We start from the raw sequence: 13,361 nt of genomic DNA, 5'->3' as shown, positions 1-13,361 counted from the left end.
GGTTGAGCAGCAAAAGGAGAGTTTATGTCTGATGGGTAATAAGAGCAGCTTAGAGAGAGGAAATCATTTCACCTGAAGAAAGCTATGAAAGAAGAAAGAAAAATTGTTCTTGCTAACTATGGTCCCAATATGCTTAGGCTCTACCAGCATATGGAGAGAGATGTTATCCCATAAATGTTACACCTGAATTTTGCTATAGCCTAAAGCCTGAACTTAGCGAATCCTTATAAAGTGCTCCAGGGTATTTAAGTCCCCACAGAGGCTCTGTATGGACATGGGGAGATGTGTTGCAGCCACCACCATGTTGTCTTTGCCATGTTCAGGTAACATCACTAGATGTAGATTCTGGACAATTATTCTAATCACTGGGTCTTAATCTGTCACAGTGCAGGGGCAGCCTGGGGGGTCGTCCAAGCACAGAAAAAGGTTTCAGTCTGTGAGTTGTGCTGTCAGATAGAGTTACTCAGTCATGGAGTGTGCTGAGTTTACTGAGTAACTGAGATTACACAAACATAGCCTACTTCTTGCCAAAGCACAAAAATACCATCCAAGTGATGTAATTGAGCTGAATTCAAGTTCTGTAATACCTGGAACAAATACTGGCTGCAGGCTCCAGCTGGGGTACTGAGTCTGCGTCAAAGTACCACACTTTTGTTTTGATGATTACTCTTTCTGGGTTTTTAGAACACTGGCAAAAAAAAAAAAAATCTTCTCATTCTTGCTTCATACTCCACACATATGTTGACACATCTAAATTCCAATTCTAAAGCCAGTATATGAGTCCCTTTTTCATCCTCCCTGGAGGTCCTGTAGCACCAATATCTGCAAAAGAAAGACTGAGAGGTGGAGGGGAGGGGGTGATGCATAGCCCCACCTGTCAAATGTGATCAACCTGAGACCCTGGTTCTACCGGTGTTTCAATCTCTGCCTCCTTGGATGTGCCATTTCTTTCTAATACCCTATCTCAGAGGAGCCCAGGATATAAGAGAACCAGAAAAGGAAGATACAGAATCCAAAAAACAGCAAATCTCTGTGTGAATAAAGACAGAGGGCATTGTTGATCAGAATTTGTTGCTAACTATGAAACAGTGTCATCCATCTCTCTATTAGGCTGAGATTCTCTAGCACGTAACTCTGCTTCCTCAGACACAACCCTCTTGTGGACCTTGGTTCATGCCAACTTGATGAAGGGGAGGGAGGAGCGGTGGCATCACGGTCATCTGCCCGGAGCCCCTGCCAGCATCTAGCCCAGAGACTGTTCTCGACTGGACAGCTTAGTCTCAGGATGTGCCCTCAAGTGTTGCAAAGAGTTTTGTTTGACAGAGAACATCTGCTCACCAGAGAAACATGACAGAGAGAACATAAGCCAGAGAAAGGCCTGGAACAAATTCTTCCATTACGGCCCCAGGTGAAACAAACCCTGCCAGCACCTCTATCATGGACTTCTAGCCGCCAGAACTGTGAGAAAATAACTTTATGTTAAGTCACCTGTGCTGTGATATTTTGTTATGGCAGCCCTTTAAAACTAATACCACTTCAAACCACTTCTAATAAACAAACTAAGCATAAACAGATTTCACAAACATGGCTTCCCCAAAAGATCCCTTAGGTCTCAGGTTGCTCCCCAACCTTGGATGCATGGGCTGTAATTCCTTCCCATGAGAGGCTTTCACACTCTTACACTTCCTCCAGAAATGGCTGTGCTGATAGTGCGTCATTACTAGAAGCCTGCTGCGTGACTCCATACAAAACCTGTCTCTGTCCTACGGTCTGGGACTCTTAGCCTTCCCTAAGGGTCTGTCCTAAGCTAGGGATACCTAGTAGGCATCCAAGGCCTGAGCAGTTCTACCCCACTCTAGTTAGGTATGCACGCAGGTTCCCCAACCTGACACATCGGCCGTGACATTTACTAATTATATGTTTTTAAGGGCATCATTTAACCTTTCAAAACTTAAATATTTTCATCTGCAAAAGGGCATGATGGTAGATACTTTGTGGGGCTTTTGTAAAATGATGCATCTAAAATGCTTGGCTCAGCACAGGGAACATGGCAATCACTCAACAAAGGTTCCTGTTGGATGTTGATCATCATCACTGTTATTGTTCTTGGAAGCTCCTGTAACTGTTCTTTTCTGAAATTTTCCAATTTTCTTTTGTTGACTGCCTCAGCACTCTTGCAATACAAAAAGCAATTTCTCTGATCTGAGGTATTTTCTCACCAGTCTCTATTTTATTATTAGTCTCCATACAGGTAAAATTGTTGTCTCTGTAGATCTCCAAATCTACCAGCCTTGGAGGGCTACTTTCTATACCCTTCAGAAAGCATAAAGGAGGCAGGAGGAAGTGTTTGAAAGGAATAAATTTATGACAAAGACTATAGTGATGGCTTCATGGATACATACTTACCTCCAAACTCATCAAGTTCCATATAATAAATATGTACAGCTTTTTGTATGTCAATCATACTTCAATAAATTGTTTTTTAAAAAAGCAAAGGGTAGGGCCGAACATGCGTAGAGAAAAACCTTTTCTTCCTTTTGGCAATTGCCTCAAAAACATGTTCTTTATTAGATAAAGAATCAAAATCTTTAACAATAACCCTGAGTCATATATATCATATGTTGGGGAAACAACATTTATAAAAACTATCTCAGAAAAAGATGCTATAGTTTAAGTACATCGTATGAGGATCTTTATTATCAATTTCATGGCTGACATGCCTGGATTTTTTTCTGTGGATGTGTGTTTCCCTCACAATCACAAAAACTCAGTTTAAAAAAAAGAAGCTAAAACATTTTAAAAGCATGAACTATGTGCCACACCATGTGCTATTTATGTCTCATGCCAGCCTTTAAGTGAATTTTTTTATTTCCACTTTACAGATGAGGAAATTGAGACTCAGAAAAGATAAATTAGTGAACCAAAGTCACACAATGGTGTATTTAATTTTGAGTAATTCATTCTGGAATTTTTACGAGCACAATGAAATTTATTCTAACACAATTTAAGAGTGATTAGGTAGGTAGATGGAAGCAGAGAACTTCCTTGCTATACAAAGAGAACATCCCCATTAAAAAAAAATAGAAAAAATATATAGAAAAAATTGAAAAATAAAACATTGCTTCTAATCCTACCACCTAGAGATCATCACTTCTAGCATTTTCATCAATGACACGATAATTGTGATTTTTATAGGAAACCCTCAATCATTCATACAAATGTGAGAGAGAGATAAGGGTGGAGAATCTAAAAATCATTTCTGTCTGCACTGCATACTTTGGGGAATAGAAAATTAACCTTTTGATTAGGTTCTGCATGGGCTAATTACTAAAATTACTTTTCCTTTCCCAACTGATCCCAATTCAGGGCAGAGTCTCAGAAGCATTCTGGTGACAGGGGATTAAACTTGTGTTGTAGCTAATCCAAGAAGTGGAGGCTCTACACATGGATAATTAAGATCTGACTGTGGAACAACAGCTCACCCATTGTGGTAGCACAGAAGTAGGGGCTCTCCAGCATTTCAGATGTTCTGTCCTCAGAGTGATCTTGAAAGTAGATTCAATTCAATTCACCAGGCATTCACTGGGAGACTGATCTGCTCTGCAGTGTGCTAAAATGTCCAGGAAGTAGTCCCCAGTTATAAGGGACATATAATCTAGTGAAGGACACAAGTATGTATCCCATAAATTTAATAATGGAAATGGTGATAATTATAGCTAACACTTCTTGAACATTTACTCACCTGAGGTCCAGCTCTGTTCAAAGCTCCTTAAATGTGTTAACTCATTTAATCCTCATGTAAAGCATAGTGTAATAAGAGAAAAATACGATGCACTTAGAGGAGAAGGAATGGTTTATCGTGAATTGGAAGCTGAGGAAGGTTTCAAGGACTGTCACCCATGGAAGCGCATAGGCTAACAGAAACATCCTTTCAAACCTGATCTCATAAAATGGGTGATGTGGACTAGAGTCCTCTGGCTGCATCTGTTTGTTCCTGTTCCTCTCAGAGTTGGTTACTGCCTGGCTCACAACGCATCCCCCACTAGGAACTGTCTCTCCAACACTGGAGGTGGACTCCCTGTGCCATGCCTCTGTGACCATATGTGACACTGCCTATCTGGATATAGGTGATTAGACCAGGTAGTGGTTCCATACCAATCTGGGGCATTTAAATCCTTCCACTGGATTATTTCAACCAAAATTATGGGGAATGAATCAGTCTTTCTCTGGTGGTGGAAAGTGAGTAATGTCAAGTTGAGAACTGCTGAGGTGGCCACGAAAATAAGTCACTCAGACCTCCTTCTTAGGGAAGAGTAATTGACCCACAGCTCCCACTGCTGGCTCTGTGTCCACTGCCTTGTTCACACAGAGTCATGCTTCCCAAGGGCTAATGACTAAGCGTGGTAGGCATAGGAAGGCTGGCTTATTTCTGAAAGACAGGCTACTTTGGCCCCAGGAATCCTTATCTGCATAACTGGAACTTTCTTGGAACCACATGTAATGCATCCAACACACTTCCTTCCCCTTCTCCTTCATGGGGCCAGACCTACATCATGCTGTGATGGCTTCCCACACCTGACTCCCTCCCCTTCTTCCCTGAGTACTTTCCCCCCCCAAAATGTCTTGTGCAACCGATCCCATAGTGAGTGCTGCTTCTTTGAAAAAGTGAATTAGTGTTGGGTTTTTATCTTCATGTGGTATTTCATTCTTACAGAGGCTAGACCAAGTTTCTTCACATGGCAACAGCACTGTTCCAAGAAGTTAAGCTCCAATGAGCAAGTACTATCAAACCTTATGTTTGCTGTTGCCTGATTGGCTGTCACAAGTCACATGGCCAAGCCCAGAGTTAATGTGAGAAGGGATTAAACAAGCATGTGATTATTCAGAGGTGTGATTCATTGACCATCCCAGTGTAATGGTCTAATACAGCTATGAACAGGGAACAGCTACCTGCATTTCCCATAAACTGCAATTTCCCGGAAGGGCATTTTATATGCTGCCTTCTGGGGAAAAACTACGCCCAAACAGATACCTGGTAGAGATAAGGATTTTTCAGGAAACTATTTTAAGTAAAAGTTATTTTTAGAAAAGAAATCTTGTTTGCATCTAACTGGCTCATTGAAATAATCTCTCAGGTGGTAGTACAGACATTACAAATACTGTATTTCTCTAACCTCTGAGCACAAAATGGAGCAACGAGGACCAACTGAAGCTTTTGGTAATATGGAGGTAAACGGTGCTTTTTTCAATGTGAACCATGTCCTGTGGACAACTCTGCATTTAGAAAGTTATTCATGAGACTAACCCACAAAAATGAAGGTGGGAAGAAGCTTAGCAGAGTTCTAAAATTAGAGGAAATGGAGGTGAGAAGTCTAGGAGGTCCCTGTGCTAATGTTAGGAAATTAAGCACATAAAAGAATTTTCCCCTGACAAGACTTTTTCTATGATTTGCATAGTCTTGGTCTCACATTGCTTCCTCTTCATCTTCTTAACTATTCTTAGCACTCTCCATATTGCTTGAGGAATTGAAAAGGCATCATTATTTGGAGTAATTATAGCTTCTCTCCTCTCTAAGAATGTTGCCCTTCTAAGGGTGGGAAAATTGCATGGAAATAAGTGGACTTTGCTGTGAGAGGACTTAGATTTGAATCTTTATAATTTCACCTACTCTCTTGAACCCCATTTAAAGATGTGGGATCTCCAGTTGAATTATGTACCTTACAAACAGGGTTGTGACCACACAGAGTGTCTTGTAGATTGGGAAGTACTCCCTTATGTTTTTGAGTTATTTTCTTTGTTACTACCCTAAGCAAGTGGAGAGAGAGAGAGAGAAATAGAGGGAGAGAGAGAGAGAGAAATTGAGGGAGAGAGAGAGAGAGAGAAAGAGATGGAGGGTGGGAGCAGAATGATAGTTCTCCATTCTGAGGTCTTTTAAAGAAAGTTGAGAAATTATATTAATATCTTGAAGCATCCCAATGATTCAAACTCTTCTATACTCAGCTAAAGTTTATGAACAAGGTGCCTAGTCCATACTCTGAACTATCAGAACAAGGGAGCAGGTTAGACGAGAGTGACCCCCTCCCTTCCCCAGATCACTGTTCCACATGTACTTGGGCCCCCGTGTCAATTTCCTGAAGCTCACATTATGGGGCATGCTCTGGGGTAATACCTTACATAGGCAACCTATAAACCTCCCTTGGTGTTAGGCATGATTCTAGCGTCCAGGCATTACTTCATCTCAGGAAAAGTTTTATAATATTTACTTGAGTTATATAACTATATATATCTGAGAAAATTATGATTAGTTTCCATGTAAGCTACATCAGCACCAAGTCAGATGGTGGATAAAGGCCCCCTCTTATTTTTTTTTAAACTGAAAGGGAAAAGTCACTTTACTTTCTGCAAACTGAGTTAATTTGCTAAAGGTTTCATAGCGGGTAGGTGAATCAGGGGTAACTCACACACTGCCTCACCTCCTGGGCAGTCAGAAAGATCACACCAAGCTATAAAAATCCCAAGGCATTTGCACATAATGTTAATGAGGCTGTGGCTCAGGTGAAGCTGCAAATCCCAACAGATGACAAGCTACAAATTGGGTGAGCTGTTGCTGGCCTCCTGGTGAAGGAGAACAGGGCTCTTGTGAGAAGGTGCTAGCTGATACAAATGTCTGATTATGACAATGTGGTGATGAAGTTCAGCCCAGAAAATTAGACAGGACAGCCCTCTGGCAAGGCTGCCTCTTTCCTCTTTGTCACATCATCTTTTTAAGACTATCTCCCCATATCTTCTCAAACCCTGTACTTGGTCCCAGTCTATCTGTATCTTGTGTGAAGGTTTTGCCTTTTTGTTGTCTGTAGGGTAATGTGACAGCCACTAATAATGACATCTAAAGTCTTACTGAGTCTGTTCCCAGTCCTCTTTTCCCACCTACTTTCTGACCATTTTACTTGCTCCTCCCTCTGTTAAGATAAGCAAGCAACTAGACTCCATAGTTTTCCACCCAAGCCTTTGTTCCTTCAGTTTCTTCTGCCCAGAATGTTTTCTTGCCATTTCTCCACCCAAAATCATTGTATTCATCCTCAAGATAATAGCATTTCAACTTTGTGAATTCCCTTCCTTTCATTTTCCCTCTAATAGTTGGAACTAATCCATCATTCCACTATACCATTCTAGCATTTTGCATATACCTACCCATTATAGAGACTTAGACTTATAATCAAATAAAGTTATTCTAAGTAATGTTTCTTTACCTACTGCAGAAGTCCCTTGAGGGCCGGGTCCAAATCTCTTCCATATATGCATTGCCATTTTCAGATTCTCTCATAGTCCTTAAACCTGATGTAGTTGGTAGCCCAAAGATGTGGAACTGACATGCAGGAACTGAAAATCAAGTCCTACATTATCACCAAGGGAACATAAGACAAAGTCCAGGATATTAAACTGTGATGGTTAAATTGTGTGTTAACTCGGCAAAGCTGTGGTCCCCAGTTTGGTCAAACACTAGTCAAGATGTTCTTGTGAGGGTGTTTTATAATTGTGATTAACGTCTGCAATCAATTGACTTTAAGTAAAAGAAATTGACCTTGATTATGTCTGCGGGCCTCATCTAATCAGTTGAAAGCCTCAAGGGCATAAATGGATTTCCTGGAGAGGAAGAAGCTCTGACCCCAAGATAGGAACATGGAAATTTGTCTGAATTTCCAGCTTGCTGGTCTGCCCTATGACTTTCAGACTCAAGACCATAACATCCACTCCTGCCTGAGTCTCCAATCTGCTGGCCTGTCTTACAGATTTTAAAATCAAGACAACAACATCAAATCTTGCCTGAGTTTCAAATCTTTCCAGCCCCCTGGTCAAATTTCAGATTTGTCAGTGCCCCAAATCATGTGACCCAGTTCCTTAAAATATATCTTCATATTTATCTTCTCTTGATTTTGTTTCTCTGAAGAAGCCTTCTGATATGCAAAGCAACTAACTAGAAGGAGAGTAGAAGCTGAGGTATGGAGTCTAAGTGGGGAAAAGAAACCAGAAAAGTAAGAAATAAGAAATAGGAGAGAATGTGACTGTCCAAAACTATACAGATTCCAGATGTGAAATGTAAGCATAGTGGCTTTTTATGTTTCCGAGGTTTGTGTGAGTCAGCCAACTTTAAATTAAAGAATCAACTTGGCAATTCGTCGGACGTAGTAGACATTAAGTAAATGTTGCTGAATGAACAAATGAGTGCATTTGTGAATAAATTGATCAACCGTGTTTTCTCCTCCTTTGCAACAACTTGATAGCTAGAAATACTGGGAATCACGGCATGCTGAGATAATTTTGACTCCCGGGCAAGATAACCACCAATCTGGTGAAGTGTTCTTCTTTCACACTGATACTTGGAACTGTGGAATGACCAAATTACACCGAGGGAAGGTGATAGAATTTCACTTTTAGAAACGTAACATGTTAAGTAGGATAGCTTTCTTAGGATAAGAATGATGCAGGCAAGCAGATAATGGTTGGCCACTAGTGCCAACTTCTTTAGCTTCCTGTTGAAACCTCCATGGAAGCTATCAAAGGCCTGGGGCCGTCCTTTGCTACAAACATCATCCTTCTAGTAACATCTGCTCACTGGGCAAAGGATCAATTATCTCCATGGAGGAGGTATTGCTGCCAGTCCTCAAGGCAAAAAGCCTGCATGCTAGGCCTTCCTTGGACAACATCCCAGAAGCTTGAATTTAGCTCTGGACATCATTTAATCTCAGTCAAAGGATTGCAGTCTTTTTCTCCAGGTGTATGCAAAATGCATACCTCAGAGGAAGTGGCAGACCATGTTGTAGTTTTTAAAATGGCTTGGGCACAGTCGTGAACAGCAGAGCTCTGATGACTTCTACTGATTATCAGGAAAAATATAAGGGTCAAACATCTCTTCCATCTATATTCTGTTGTCCACTGTGGCTCTCATGTTATCTTTTGTTCTTTTATTCAACAAAAATTTCTTGAGGATGTTGTGTGTTCAAGGTGTTATTGCGGGAGAGGAGCTACAGGGATAAATCAAATGTAAACCTTTTCCTGCAGCTAGCAGAAACATAAGTTATTTCTATTTAAAAGGAATGGAGGGAGCTTCACCATCTGACTTGGTGCTGGTATAGCTTAGATGGAAATTAATTGTCACACTCTCAGATATGTGTGGTTATTTAACTCAAGCAAATATTAAAGACCTTTTCCTCAGATGAAATAATGCCTGGAGGCAAAGATAAGGTTTGATACAAATTTATCTGTAAGTATTCAGGGGGACAAAAACCAAATAATTTCTAGCAAGGACAGTTTTCCCAAAACCAATTTAAGCATGGGGGTCCTCTTGCAGAGAAATACTATGTATGAATAAAATTCCAAGAGACATTTTTTGGCAAATGCTGCAGTCAAGCTTTTAGATTTATTCTTTCCCTTGGGAGTTTGATAGTTATCCATTCTTTCCCAGCTACATGCTTTGGAGCACTAGACTTCCACATGAGACTAATTTGAGTTCCAGGGGAATATGGATTCTCAGGTCAAATAAGTTTGGGATTAAGAAAAACTGCATACTTAATCTCTTCCCTCTTCAACTCAGATTTCCAATCCATTTCAGGTGTCTCAGCATTTTAAGATGTTAAGGGGTAACTTATTAACATGTTAGATGTTCTAAGATGCCCAGCAGAAAATAATTCTGATGAGGACATATTCAAATAGGAGACTTAGGACGACTTCATGGTGACATTTAAGATAAGCTTTAAGGGGACAGAAAGGATTGTTGTTGAGAACAAAGGGTCTTTCCTTGGTTAAAGCCTCTCCTCCTTGCCTGGCATGATCTCTAGCCACATAACTTCTTTGCAGAACTAACATTGCCTCCACACATTTCCTTGTCATCTCTTTGGATGAAGGGCCTGAGGAGAGGGAGCCTCTTTCCACCTTTACCTCAGCATTGTTGGGCAGTTCCATACCTGAGGTCTCTCTGATATGATTCCCAAGATCTAGGAGTCAATGCCTAAGAATTTTTAGTGCCCCTTTTGGCACTGCTCTTTATGTCCCCGAGCAGCAACATCTCAGGGTTGTATAGTAAGAGTTGGACTTGAGCTGGGAAGTGACATATTTTCTGCTGATGGAGTTCTTAACTAGGGAAATCCTTCCAAGTGGAGCTTTTGTGGCTTTGCCAGAATAAATGGAGGATGAGTGAGATCGCTGGTAGTATTCTTGAGCGTGAAGCCAAAAGGAAAATTGCAAGGAACTTGACAGGTTGAAAGTGATCTGGTAGAGAAGGCAAGAGGGAGAAGAAATAATTTAAGCTTAACTATTGGCATGCAGGTCTTGAGTTGTCTTTCTTATTGGGACATTTAAAAGGAGGAGGGAAGGAAAATGAAGGAAGGGAGAAAATGAAGAAGGAGATTAAACATTTGACTTTCTTCGTTGCCTACCCGTTTCACTTTTGGGCCATCTTGAAAGCCTGAGTTTGAGATATTTTTTTCTCCACCCTTTCCTTTTACACACATTCATTCTCTGATTACTACACACAAACACACCCACATCTCACTCAAAATCTGGCTTTAACATGAGATTCTAGAAAATTCCCAATCTCCAGAGAATTTTATAAAAATCATCACATTTTTGTTATCCAATTCAACTCTCTGTCTTTAAACAAGAGATTTGGCTTCTATATCACAAAGCCAGTCTTCCAAAAAAACCAGTACCTGACCAATCCCCATTTCTGACAATAGTAAAAAGTATTCAATCACTTTTAGGTATTTTTTGAGCTGATTCAGCAGTAACTCAGCTATTTCCAGTTTACACTTTAGCTCTAACCAGTCCCCTCAATCCTCTTTTTCCCCAGAGTTCCCTCTACCTCCCATCAGATTCTTAAAAGGCTTTGGTAACAGCCCAGTAATTCTACTGGAGAGGCAAGGGTCTACTTTCTTGGTTTTATCTCCTCTCAGTCATTGATGATGTCCTGGTACAGCTTGTGTTTTGACCCCAGGAATGTCCAATGGTTGCTAGAGAAGGCAGTAACTGGACAGGGTGCAGATGTTTATTTAGTATGCACTCAATTCTCTGACGCTGGCAATCTTGGGTAAATTGCAGCCATGTTCTCCTTCAGTCTCCAGCTTGGGTAATATACTCATGCATTCTGATATGAAGTCTTCCCTGGCCTGGCTGAGGAAATCCTCGAGCAGGCCTACAGGCTTTCTCTAAACAAAATCCTGTATTTCTGGGTACAGTGGACGCAACTCTCTCTCATTAATGGAAGGAAAATACAAGATGGTGATCTTAGGCCCCTCGGATGCCAAGATTTGTCTTGTCACCATGTCTATTGATCTCTGTCATCACTAGGTATGGGAAATACTTGCCAACCTCTGTTCTTAAAAGAGTAAGTAAACAAACAAATAGGAAAACAAAATTAAAACATTTCATAAAAGGAGCAGGACACTGATCTCCCTACTCCAGAAGTACCCAAACTTCTGGGATATCCTCTACTATTCTCCTCAATCCCTTCTATTTGTACAGAGAAGGAGTGATGGGCAAGACACACTCCAGTAGGGCTTCTTTCTTGCTTCTTATACGCTATGCATTTTCATGTCTGAAGCTCAGAGGATTCATTAGCTCATCTCGGGGAGAAAGAAAATAACATTTCCCTGTAGGTATCTCTGAACAAATTGCTTCTGACTCACACCATGTTGATCCCTTCTGAACTGAGAAGCTTAGAATGTGGCTTCTCTGTGGGGGCTCTCTCTACTGCAAAGATGCCCCTTTACTTATCTGCCAAGTGGGCAGGGGTCTGAAGCTATGGTGAGTCAGGCTAAATTAGTATGGCAGTGCTTACTTTGAAGTAGTATTTTTGCCCCATATGTACAGCCATGTAACAACTATGTGTATATAATTTCTCCAGGTTTCAGGAGCCACCCTCCTTTTAATACACAATGGAGGACCAAGTCATGTGGCTGCAGCTTTTATCACCTTTCCATCCCTAGGTATTTATGAGCATTTTCCAGAGAATTCTTCTATTTGTCACAAATTTTTTTTATCTCTATAGTCAGCCTCTTATTCTGGACTACTACCATTGTCTTGAAGTTTCTTTTTGCCAAAATTCTGAGACAGAGAGGAAACAGTTTCCTCCCTTATCCACCCCCACCCCCAAATATATCTAAGAGCCAGTGATAATATTTAATAACACAGAATTGCAAACAAGGAAAGACTATTTTTAACTCCAGCAGCCACATTTCTCCCGTCTCCACCATACGCTACATTGCAAAGGCCAGTCTACCCTACAAGCTGAGCTGGAAATCTGTAATGACTCAAATGTGATGGACGTTTATTTCCAACTCACATAAAATTCAGAGTGGATTTTCACAATTGAGAGTGGGTCTTCTTCAAGCAATAAATCAGAGCTCTAGACTCTTCTACCCTGGGACCCTGCGATCTTCATTTTACAGCTTTCAAGGATACTGTGCTAATCTGCATTGAGCCAGAGGAAAGAGAAGAAGCAGAGAGGATCAGATCTGGGAGTTCTTCTGGGCATCAGGCCTGGAAAATTACTTTCTTTCATTTTCCATTGACTAAAACTCTGTCCTGTGGCCACACCTACCTGAAAGGGAATCTGGAAAGGTAGCCCAAGTACATACCCACAAAGAAAAAGATTTGGCTTGGTGAGCAAGTAACTGATTTCAAAGGGGAAAACCAGACCATCTTGTCTCCAGTAAGCAGTGGCTATCAAGCAACACAGCAATTTTTAGAGATAACAACTCTCCTCATAGCTAAGACAGACTTTTACATGATTACACTTATAACACATTCCAGAATAGGAGCTTGGCTTTCCATCTGATAACCTGAAAGCCCAATAGAAAGCAATTCAAGAAAAATATCTACCTCTCAAGGTGGATTTTGCTCTTGTCTCTAGAATAATAGAAATGTACAACTCTTTAGAAATATTGGTATCCACTTGCAGATAATGACATTACAATTATATCTATCTATGTGGATATATTTAGCTTTTCACCATTTGTATTTAGAAGACAGTGGATTCTGTTTTCCTCTATTGCTGAAAGAAGTTTCTCATTGCTTTTACAAATAAATCTTTTAGAACTGCAAGCTTAGTTTTCTGAAACTGCGTGAAGGATAAATCTGACATGAGGGTAATAGTGCTCTTCGACTAGGGAGTCTAGATAGTTAACTGGAACATAAAGTTAGCACAATCATTTATAATGGGAAAATCATCACAGAACTGCTGTGTACATTACAACTTAGATGACTAAATTCAATTTGCTACAAGAAACATAGTCTAACAAATACATTTTCCTCTAATAACATACAGAGAGTAAACACAATATCTAATAATAAATATACAAACCATT

The sequence above is a fragment of the Camelus ferus genome, chromosome 4 (genome assembly GCF_009834535.1).
Source record: "Camelus ferus isolate YT-003-E chromosome 4, BCGSAC_Cfer_1.0, whole genome shotgun sequence".
NCBI lineage: Eukaryota > Metazoa > Chordata > Mammalia > Artiodactyla > Camelidae > Camelus > Camelus ferus.
This window is presented reverse-complemented; position numbering follows the sequence as displayed.